Source organism: Malaclemys terrapin, chromosome 4 (assembly GCF_027887155.1).
Source record: "Malaclemys terrapin pileata isolate rMalTer1 chromosome 4, rMalTer1.hap1, whole genome shotgun sequence".
Classification (NCBI taxonomy): Eukaryota; Metazoa; Chordata; order Testudines; family Emydidae; genus Malaclemys; species Malaclemys terrapin.
In genome coordinates, this window is record NC_071508.1 from 23,820,573 (window position 1) to 23,830,741 (window position 10,169).

A 10,169-nucleotide genomic window follows, 5' to 3' on the forward strand; every position below is an offset into this window, starting at 1 on the left:
CTCCTGACTGATAGAGCGCTGGACTGGGACTCAGGAGACCTGGATTCAGTTCCTGGTTCCGCCACTGGCCTGCTGGGTGACCTCAGGCACTGCTCTGTGCCTCAGTTTCCCACTCTGTAAAATGGGGATGTTACTGACCCTATTTGTAAAGCTCCACTATTGAGCTCCACTGCGGAGAAGCACCATATCAGAGCTAGGTATTATTTTATTCTGGTAACTGATCAAGGCTGATGAGGGTGAAACCGGACCCATCAGGACTGGTTAAAAACCACTATGATTGCATCATGTCATTTGCATAGCATCAGACGTGCGTGTGACATTTGACTGAGCTGACAATTTAGGTGGAGTGGGAATAGGAAGGCGTATCACACAGGTGCGGAGGTTGCTTGCTTTGCTTTGCATGCCGCACTGGGGGGTTTTGTTCTCTGTGCGTTCAGGACCTTCCCGACCAGGCAAATGAATATTTGCATAACAAAGTCTCTCCCCCGTGCCCAACTGACGTGATCTCTCCAACGTCACGGGGAAGCTAGTGTTCTGGTTCTGTAGCAGCTATAGTCCATTCCCTCCCGCCCACCCGAGGAGTCTCACATGGGGAGAAACGGGGGCACTGGCTCTAGCCAGGGGCTGATGGCTGTAGCTGCGGGACAGCCTGGTGAGGGACCCCAGCAGAGCTGCTCTCTACCAAGATGTTGTTCTCAAGATCCTGGCCTGGGGCTTCCCAAAGGTGTGGAAGGGGACTATGCCTCCCTCCCCAAGGGCTGATGGCTCTTAGAATTCAGGCCAGGAGAGTGGAGAGAAGGGATGGGGAGGAACAAAGTGAGCAAGTCTGACTCATGGGAAGTGCTAAAGGTGGAGGAAAGAGACATCTCCCAGTTGTTGTAGGGGAAATAAATTTTATCAGCTGGATGAAATCTTGTTATGGGGGGGGGGGAAGGAGGTAAAACCTCATTGAGATCTATAGGTTGGCACTCATCTTTCAATTAACATCACTGTAGGGAGAAGCTCCCACCTAAGACAAAAGGAGTATATGAACCCACCCAGGAGCTTTTACTGAAGACAGAGCAGGAAAAAACTCCTGGGTGAGACTGACAGACAAGACAGCTGGAAGGAGCAGCTGAAAGCAGAGTGGCTGAGCCCGGTAGAAAGCAGGGCAGAGGCTTTGGGGCAGGGGAGTGCAGGCTGAAAAGATTGGTGCTGTGAGGTGAGCAAAAGAAGCTGTTTCCTGCTATAGGATTCCTTCTGTGCTCAGTTACACAGGACTTGCTACATTCTTTGTAAATAAAGAAAACTGCGCCTAAGTGTCACCAATCTCTACTCCAGCTGGAACATCCTCCTCAGGGCCCCAACCTGCTCCTGTGTGCAAGGGCTTGGAGCAGCTCACCCTTAGCTCAGTGCATGGATCGCTCTCTCGCAATCATATTTTCTCCCTCTAAAGCAGGGGTGGGCAAACTTTTTGGCCTGACGGCCATGTTGGGTTTCAAAAATTGTGTGGCGGGCCAGTTAGGGGAGGCTGTGCTGCCCCCAAACAGCCAGGTATGTATGGCCCGGCCCCTGCCCCCTATCCACCTCCACCCCTGCTTCTCACCCCTGACGGCCCCCCGGGACTCCTGCCCCATCCAACCTGCCCTGTTCCCTGACCCTGACGGCTCCCCTGGGCCCCTGCCCCATCCACCCCACCTTCTCCCTGTCCCCTGACTGCCCCCAGTCGCCCCATCCAACCCCTCCTCTCCTTCCTGACTCCCCCCCGGGATCCCTGCCCCATCCACCCCCCCCTGCTCCCTGACAGCCCCCAGAACCCCCACCCCTGACGGCCTCCCGCAGCCCCATCCAACCCCTCCTCTCATTCCTGACTCCCCCTGGGACCTCTGCCCCATCCAACCACCCCTTCTGCTTGACCGCCCCCGGAACCCCTGCCCCTATTCAACCCCCCTGTTCCCTGCCCTCTGACTGCCCCGACCCCATCCACACCCCTGGCCCCTGACCACCCTCCGAACTCCCCTGCCCTCTATCCACCCCCCCTCCCCCACTCTCTGCCCCCTTACTGCGCTGCCTGGAGCACCTGCTGGAGCCAGCCACACACCGTGCAGCACAGAGCACCAGGTCAGGCCGGGCTCTGCAGTTGCGCTGCCCCAGGAGCTCACTGCCCCACCACCCAGAACATTGTGCCAGTGGGATGAGCTGAGGCTGCGGGTGAGGGGGGACAGCGGGGGAGGGGCCAGGGGCGAACCTCCCGAGTCAGGAGCTCAGGGGCTGGGGAGAACAGTCCCGCAGGCCGGATGTGGCCCGCGGGCCATAGTTTGCCCACCTCTTCTCTAAAGCAACCTCACATCACTAAGCATGGGAGTGAATTACAAGGAAATGGGGAACAGAAATTTGGTAATCGAGGGCTGTTCAGGTTAACAGACAAGTCTAGCAAGATCCAATTGCTGGGAGTTGAAGCTAGACAATTTTAGACTGGAAATAAGGACATATTTAACTGTGAGAGTAATTAATCAGTGGAACAACTTACCGAGGGTTGTGGTGGATTCTCCAGCATTGGAAATATTTAGATCAAGATGGGATATTTTTCTAAAAATTTCTACTTCAGTTCAACCAGGAATTAATTCAGGGACATCCTACTGCCTGTGTTGCACAGGACGGCAGACTGGATGATCACAGGGGTCTTCTGGCTTTAGAATCATTGAAATCCACGCAGGTCTCAGTAGCAGGAGGGCAGAGGGGCATTTAAGTGGCTGACAGAGTGGGGGAAGAGGCTGAGATGTGGGGCATCTACTTTGAATGTGGGCTTGGGGCCCATCTGAATATTGCTCTGCTTCACAGCCTGGGACTAGCTGGCACTGGGCCTCTCAAGGTGCAAATCTCTTGGATATCTTGCCCTGATTTCTTGGATATAAAACGGAGGGCCCGGTCACTTGTGGTCATTAAAGATCCCAGGGTATTATGGAAGGGCAGATTATTAGCTCTGGTCAGTTTCCAGTTCTGGGTATTACATTTATCCTACCTAAATTCCGCACCACAGTTTCAACCAGAGAAAAGATTCTCTTTACCCTAAAGCGACGGTGCGATCCCTCAGACAGTGCAGGGTTACTGGGGCAGAACATCTGGGATGTTACCACCCCAGGGGCCCAGGAGAAAAGCCCCCCCTGCACATACCACCTGCAAAGGGCTTTGAGTTCTCGTGGTGCTTTACAAGAGTAAAGGGTTTATTGGTCTTAAAGTGTCCCAAGGGACTTGTGGATCCTCTTATTTCAATGAGTGTTTGCCCTCACTAATCCTGCTTTTCAAGGTGCCAGGGGGCAGATTATAAAGTTCGCCTGGCATTTAATGAATCAATTAGTTCTAAATTCCATGCTGATAAGAGGATGATGACAAGATTGTGTCTTATATATACTATGTTATTGAACCAAGCCCAGATCTATGGCAGTACTGCCCTCGCCAGTAATTATAGCCCTTTCTCAGGCACAGCGGATACACCACCGAACAGTTCGGCTCGTTTCGATATGGCTCGGCATGAAAAATAATAAAACGCGCTGCAGCTGGAGTCAAACTAGAGCAACAACACTGTAGGCAGACAGGGGAATAAGACAGAGATGTGCAATTTTAACCCGTTAGTTACTGGACTAACATGCTGCACATAGTATATAGTGACAGGATTCAGAGTGGTAGCTGTGTTAGTCTGTATCAGCAAAAAACAACGAGGAGTCCTTGCGGCACCTTAGAGACTAACAAATTTATTTGGGCATAAGCTTTCGTGGGCTACAGCCCACTTCATACCATGCATGGAGTGGAAAATACAGGAGCAGGTATAAATACATGAAAGGATGGGGGTTGCTTTACCAAGTGTGAGGTCAGTCTAACGAGATAAATCAATTAACAGCAGGATACCAAGGGAGGAAAAATAACTTTTGAAGTGGTAAGAGAGTGGCCCATTACAGACAGTTGATAAGAAGGTGTTAGTAACAGTAGGGAGAAATTAGTAATGGGGAAATTAAGTTGGGTGGGTATTGCAGTTTTAAGATTTCCACCCTACCATCAACCTCAGCCTGGACCAGTCCACACAAGAGGTCCACTTCCTAGACACTACAGTGCTAATAAGCGATGGTCACATAAACACCACCCTATACCGGAAACCTACTGACCACTACACTTATCTACATGCCTCCAGCTTTCATCCAGACCACATCACACAATCCATTGTCTACAGCCAAGCTCTAAGCTACAACCGCATTTGCTCCGATCCATCAAACAGAGACAAACACCTACAGAATCTCTATCAAGCGTTCTTAAAACTGCAATACCCACCTGGTGAAGTGAAGAAACAGACTGACAGAGCCAGAAGGGTACCAAGAAGTCACCTACTACAAGACAGGCCCAACAAAGAAAGTAACAGAACACCACTAGCCGTCACCTACAGCCCCCAACTAAAACCTCTCCAGCGCATCATCAAGGATCTACAACCTATCCTGAAGGACGATCCCTCACTCTCACAGACCTTGAGAGACAGGCCAGTCCTTGCCTACAGACAGCCCCACAACCTGAAATAAATACTCACCAGCAATTACATACCACACAACAAAAATACCAAACCAGGAACCAAACCCTGCTACAAACCCCAGTGCCAACTCTGGCCATATGTCTATTCGAGGGACACCATCATAGGACCTAATCACATCAGCCACACCATCCAGGGCTCATTCACATGCACATCTATCAATGTGATATATGCCATCATGTGCCAGCAATGCCCCTCTGCCAAGTACATTGGCCAAACCGGACAGTCTCTATGCAAAAGAATAAATAGACACAAATCTGACATCAGGAATCATAACATTCAAAAACCAGTAGGAGAACACTTCAATCTCTCTAGTCACTCAATAACAGACCTAAAAGTGGCAATTCTTCAACAAAAAAACTTCAAAAACAGACTCCAATGTGAAGCTGCAGAACTGGAATTAATTTGCAAACTAGATACCATCAGATTAGGCCTGAATAAAATTTGGGAGTTGTTGGGTTATTACAAAACCTAAACTTAATTTCCCCATTACTAATTTCACCCTACTGTTACTCACACCTTCTTGTCAACTGTCTGCAATGTGCCACTCTCTTACCACTTCAAAAGTTATTTTTCCTCCCTTGGTATCCTGCTGTTAATTGATTTATCTCATTAGACTGACCTCACACTTGGTAAAGCAACCCCCATCCTTTCATGTATTTATACCTGCTCCTGTATTTTTCACTTCATGCATCCGATGAAGTGGGCTGTAGCCCACGAAAGCTTATGCCCAAATAAATTTGATAGTATATAGTGTGTCGCAATGGTGGACAGCGTGCTAGACCAAGGGGGAAAATGGTAAGAGGAAGGAATAAGGGAACAGAAAGTGTGAGTGAAGGGTGGAGATAACAGTGAAGAGAGACTAGAAGGATGATTATCTATCATCCCCATACACAAGGCCATCTACCCATCCATTCATCATCCCCACACAGCCATCTAACTACCAACCAACATCCCCAGACACACATCCATCCATCTGTCTGTCATCCCCAGACACACATCCATCCATTCATCATCCCCAGACACAAGGCCATCTACCCATCCATCATCATCCCCCCTACACACACAGATCTACCTACCAACCAACATCCCCATACACACATCCATCCATCCATTCCTTCATCATCCCCAGACGCACAGCCATCTATCCATCCATCCATCCTCCCCAGACACACAGCCATCCACCATCCTCCTCCTACACACACAGATCTACCTACCAACCAACATCCCCAGACACACATCCATTCATCCGTCTGTCATCCCCATACACACATCCATACATTTGTTACAATGCCCAATGAGAATCTAAGAGTTGATAAAGTGCAGTAATATGGGAGGGGCGCTCCAGTGAGAGGAGAAAGCAAGGAGGTAGCAACAGGGCGGGGTATGGGGGAGGGCTTGTGGATGGAAACAAGAGCTGGTGGCAGTGAGCGGAGAATAGGAGGAGGCAGGCATGGGAAGGAATCAAAGCACCAATGCAACCTGGTCCTTTTACCTTTAAGTCCCCAGTTCAAAACCAGCACATGTTGACGATGGCTGAAAGTGGCTGCTATTTGCTGGCTGTTCAGTGGCTCATGGAAATGACTGGGTGGATTTCAATCTCTTTCCCTAGTGAACAGATGCTCACGCCACAGAACCAACACTTCACCGACAGCCTCATTACAGAGGCCATGGGCTGAGCAGGCAGGAAGACCGAATTATCCATTCACTGTCATTATGTGAGTTACCATAGTGCCTGCGACCCCAGCTGAGATCGAAGCCCCATTGTGCGAGGTGCTGTACAGACCCCTAGTAAGAGACAGTCCCTGCCCTGGAGAGCTCACAACCCGAAGAGAGAAGACAGACAAGAGATGTATAATTACCCTTGTTTTGCAGATGAGGAACAGAAAACTTCAGGTCACACAGAATCAGGGGCAGAGCTGGGAAATAAACCAGGCGTGGGTGCCTGAGTCACAGTAAAAGAAGCCCCTGCCGCTCAGGACTGCAGGGCCCTAGCAGGGCGCAACACGAGTCAGTTTGCAGTGCCTCTGCCTGTGACGTGCTCGTTCTGCGGATGGAGGACTCCAGCTGGCTATCAAACCCAGCCTCCTTTGCCGGCACGGAACGCACACAATCACGCAGACAGATACAACCTCCCTTTGCTGTCCCTGCGGCAAACAGGCCGATGTGTCTCCCCTAGGAGGCACAGCAAGAGGCGCTTCAGATTAGAATCAAAAGGGTCATTGCCACTATTTCAGGCCAACCCGGCGTGTCCCCTTGCAGGTGGGTGTGGTGTTGGGGGTGAGCCCTTACTTGATATATCCCTCACCCAGGGTATCAAAAGCCAACACAGATTATAAACAAAATCTTCACCCCAACATCTCCACTGGGTGACCAGGTTGTTCTTAGTCTGTCTGTCCCCCCCACCTGAGGCCATCACTCGCCCCACTCCAGGCTCTTCCCCAGGGGTTCTCTTGGTTCTGGCCTTTGCCCCTGGTATTAAACCTCTTGCCTCTACTAGAGTAAGATCCTTCTCTAGAGTCCAGGGAGGTCTGCCCACTGTGACTCTTCCTAAGGGACAGTGGGTGGTTCTCCCCAGGCTGGGCTTCTGGCCAGTGTCTGGGAGACCTCCCCTGGCTGAGACCAGGCCTTCTCGGATACCTGCCAACTGCAGTCCTCCATCTAGAAGCCTCCCCTTCTAGGAGCTCTTCTTACCAGCTTCCATTCTGGTGGGTTCCCCCTCTAGGCTCTCCCTGCTCAGTCCTCTTACACAACCCTCTCCTGGGAGTACCTCTCCACAGCACCTTCCCGTCTCCCTTGGGAGCTCCCTTCTAACTGAGCGTGGGTACCCTTTATTAGGTCCAGGTGCTCACTTACAAAGCAGCCACCTTGGGCTGCCATACCCTAGGAGGGGTAGGGTTGTCAGACGTCCAGTTCTCGACCGGAACGCTTGGTCGAAAAGGGACCCTGGTGGCTCCAGTCGGCACCCTAGACCCCACACCCTCATCTGGAGCCCTCAATCCCCCCCCACCCCAACCTCCTGCCCCAGCCCGGAGCCCCTTCCTTCACCCCAAACCTCTCATCCACGGCCCCACCCCATAGTCCACACCCCCAGCAGGAGCCCACACGCCTCCGCACCTCAATCCCTTGCTCCAGCCCAGAGACCTCTCCCGTATCCTGAACCCCTCATTTCTGGCCACACCCGGAGCCCACACCCCCAGCCCAGAGCCCATACCCCCCCTGCACCCCAACCTCCTGCCCCAGCCTGGAGCCCTCTCCCGTACCCCAAGCCCCTCATTCTCGGCCCCACCCCAGAGCCTGCACCTCTTGCTGGAGCCCTCACCCCCCCACACACCCCAAGCCTCTGCCCCAGCCTGGTGAAAGTGAGTGAGGGTGGGGGAGAGCGAGTGACGGAGGAAGGGGAAATGGAGCAAGTGGGGGCGGGGCCTCAGAGAAGGTGTGGGGCAGGGGATGGGGCAGAGGTGTTCGGTTTTGTGCGATTAGAAAATTGGCAACCCTAAGGTGGGGGCCTTCATAAAGAAGTCACGAGCATACAAAGCCCTAAACCCCCATAAAGGGCAGCGGCCCCATGAAGATCATTTTTGAGAAAAACAAGACACTGATGTAAAATTTTATACTGAGGACAAATAGGATTTTGGCAAATATTAGACACAGTTAGGACATCATGTTCCTGGTTCAGAATTCAGACCATCTTTGGCAGCATGCAATTGCTAGCGTAGCATGTCAAATGCAATGCGCATCTCCTTAGCAAATCTGTAATACAGAGATCGTCTTTTTTTCATTGACATTAAAAGGGCCTCCGTTCTCTGGATCACTGAATGGAGAATACTGATGTCCCATTTCATATTTTTCTTCATGGCAATTGCAAGTGAAAGGAACATAACATGCGAATACATTTTTATGCCCCAAAGCGTTGAGCTACTAGGGAATCTGTTCTGCAGCATTTCCTTGGGTCTGAATCAACACAATGAAATATAGAATCATAGAAACGTAGGGGCACAAGGCGCTGTAACAGGTCGAATCACAGGAAGGGGTGCTGAATGATTTCAGTTCAGCTGGGAAAGTAGATCTGAGAATCTGGCCAAAGGACAGTCCTGATTTAACATGCATAGCCGAGGTGAGCCATGCACGAAAGAAGTCAGCACTGGGCTAGCAGGAATTTTCATCCAAACGAAACAAACGAAAGTAGGCTGCCACGTTTTCAAAAGTGACTATTATTTTCTGGAGGCCTCCATTTCTGGGTCACCCATCTGGTTTACAAAGGGTGGGTGCTCAGCACTTTCTGAAGGTCAGGCCCCTTTTTAGGCCTCTCAAGTTAATCCTCCCAAAATTGTGATGCTCAGAGTCCCCCATCATGCTTGAAAACGTAGGCTGGAGTTTGAGCAAATCATGAGAAGACATGGGAAAGATCTGTTGTCAGAAGCAGGTCTCCTGATTCTGTTTGTCATGTGGTATTGCCAACCTCTCCCCCCCCCACCATGAGATTGGCTTAAAATCATGAATTTGAAAAAAAATTATAATAAACGATGGGTTCTTTTTGTTTGCCTTCTGGACTTTGAGCCTTAAGGATGCACTTGGGTCACATTTTCAAGCTTTTCTCTGCAACCAGGAGGGCTAGAAACTTGCTTTATTTTCCCCCCTCAATGGAAGCTGAGATGATCAGCAAATCACTTGACTCCAGGAGCTGAAGCTTTAAGAAGAATGCTAAATATCACCCGACTCACAATAAGAATCATGAGAGTTGCCAGCACTGGCAGTGGGTGACATATAAGGGAGATAAACCTGATAACAACAACTACTTTTTAGGGACAGAGAAGAAGAGAGGTGATTCAACTTGCGGTGTCACATTCAGCAAAGCATGGGCCAGCCCCTAGGCAAAGAGGGGAGGCTGTAAGTCCCCGTGGACCCATCTCCTGTACAAGGACAAGCCACGATTACAAGCGTTGTGCTCTCCTAGGGCAGGGGGAGCAGAGTGGAGTGCATTGCCATAGCTTCTCTAAGGGTAGCACAGTAACCGGCCTTCCTGGAGAGCACCCCAGAGGTTCTATCACATCACGTTACTGTTGAGCATTGCTAACAATAATAACGGAAGAGTCTACAAGCAGGACATACAGTTCTGTGGGTGCTGCATGAGATGGCATATACTGCAGCTCACTCTTCTCTCTGCAGCGCTAACAGGAGTGAAAAGCAGACATGCACTGTTCTGGTTTGGTCACTGAAGTGGGATGTTACTCTGCTCCATGTGAGGAGCCGGGTTGCTGACTCAGAAGGTGCCATTTTTGCAGAGTTTTAAAGAGCAGAACTGCACTTTAGCTCCGAACCACGAGATCCCAGCATGAGTCCACTGGGGCCTGATGAGAAGCCAGTAGAAAGATTCCCTAATAAATAACAGGTTTTGGATCGGGACCGGAGCTCCCCTGGGAAGCAGATGAGGGAGGAACTTGACCCACTGTCGGTAAATAAGAGCATTCTCATTTTACAGAGATGAAGCGGCTTAAACCAGGCCACACAGCCAGTTGGGGGCAGAGATAGGACCAGAACCCAAGAGTCTTAACACCAAGTCCTGTACTCACTCCACTAGGCAAGGCTGCCTCAGTGGACAAAGCAGGCAACTTAC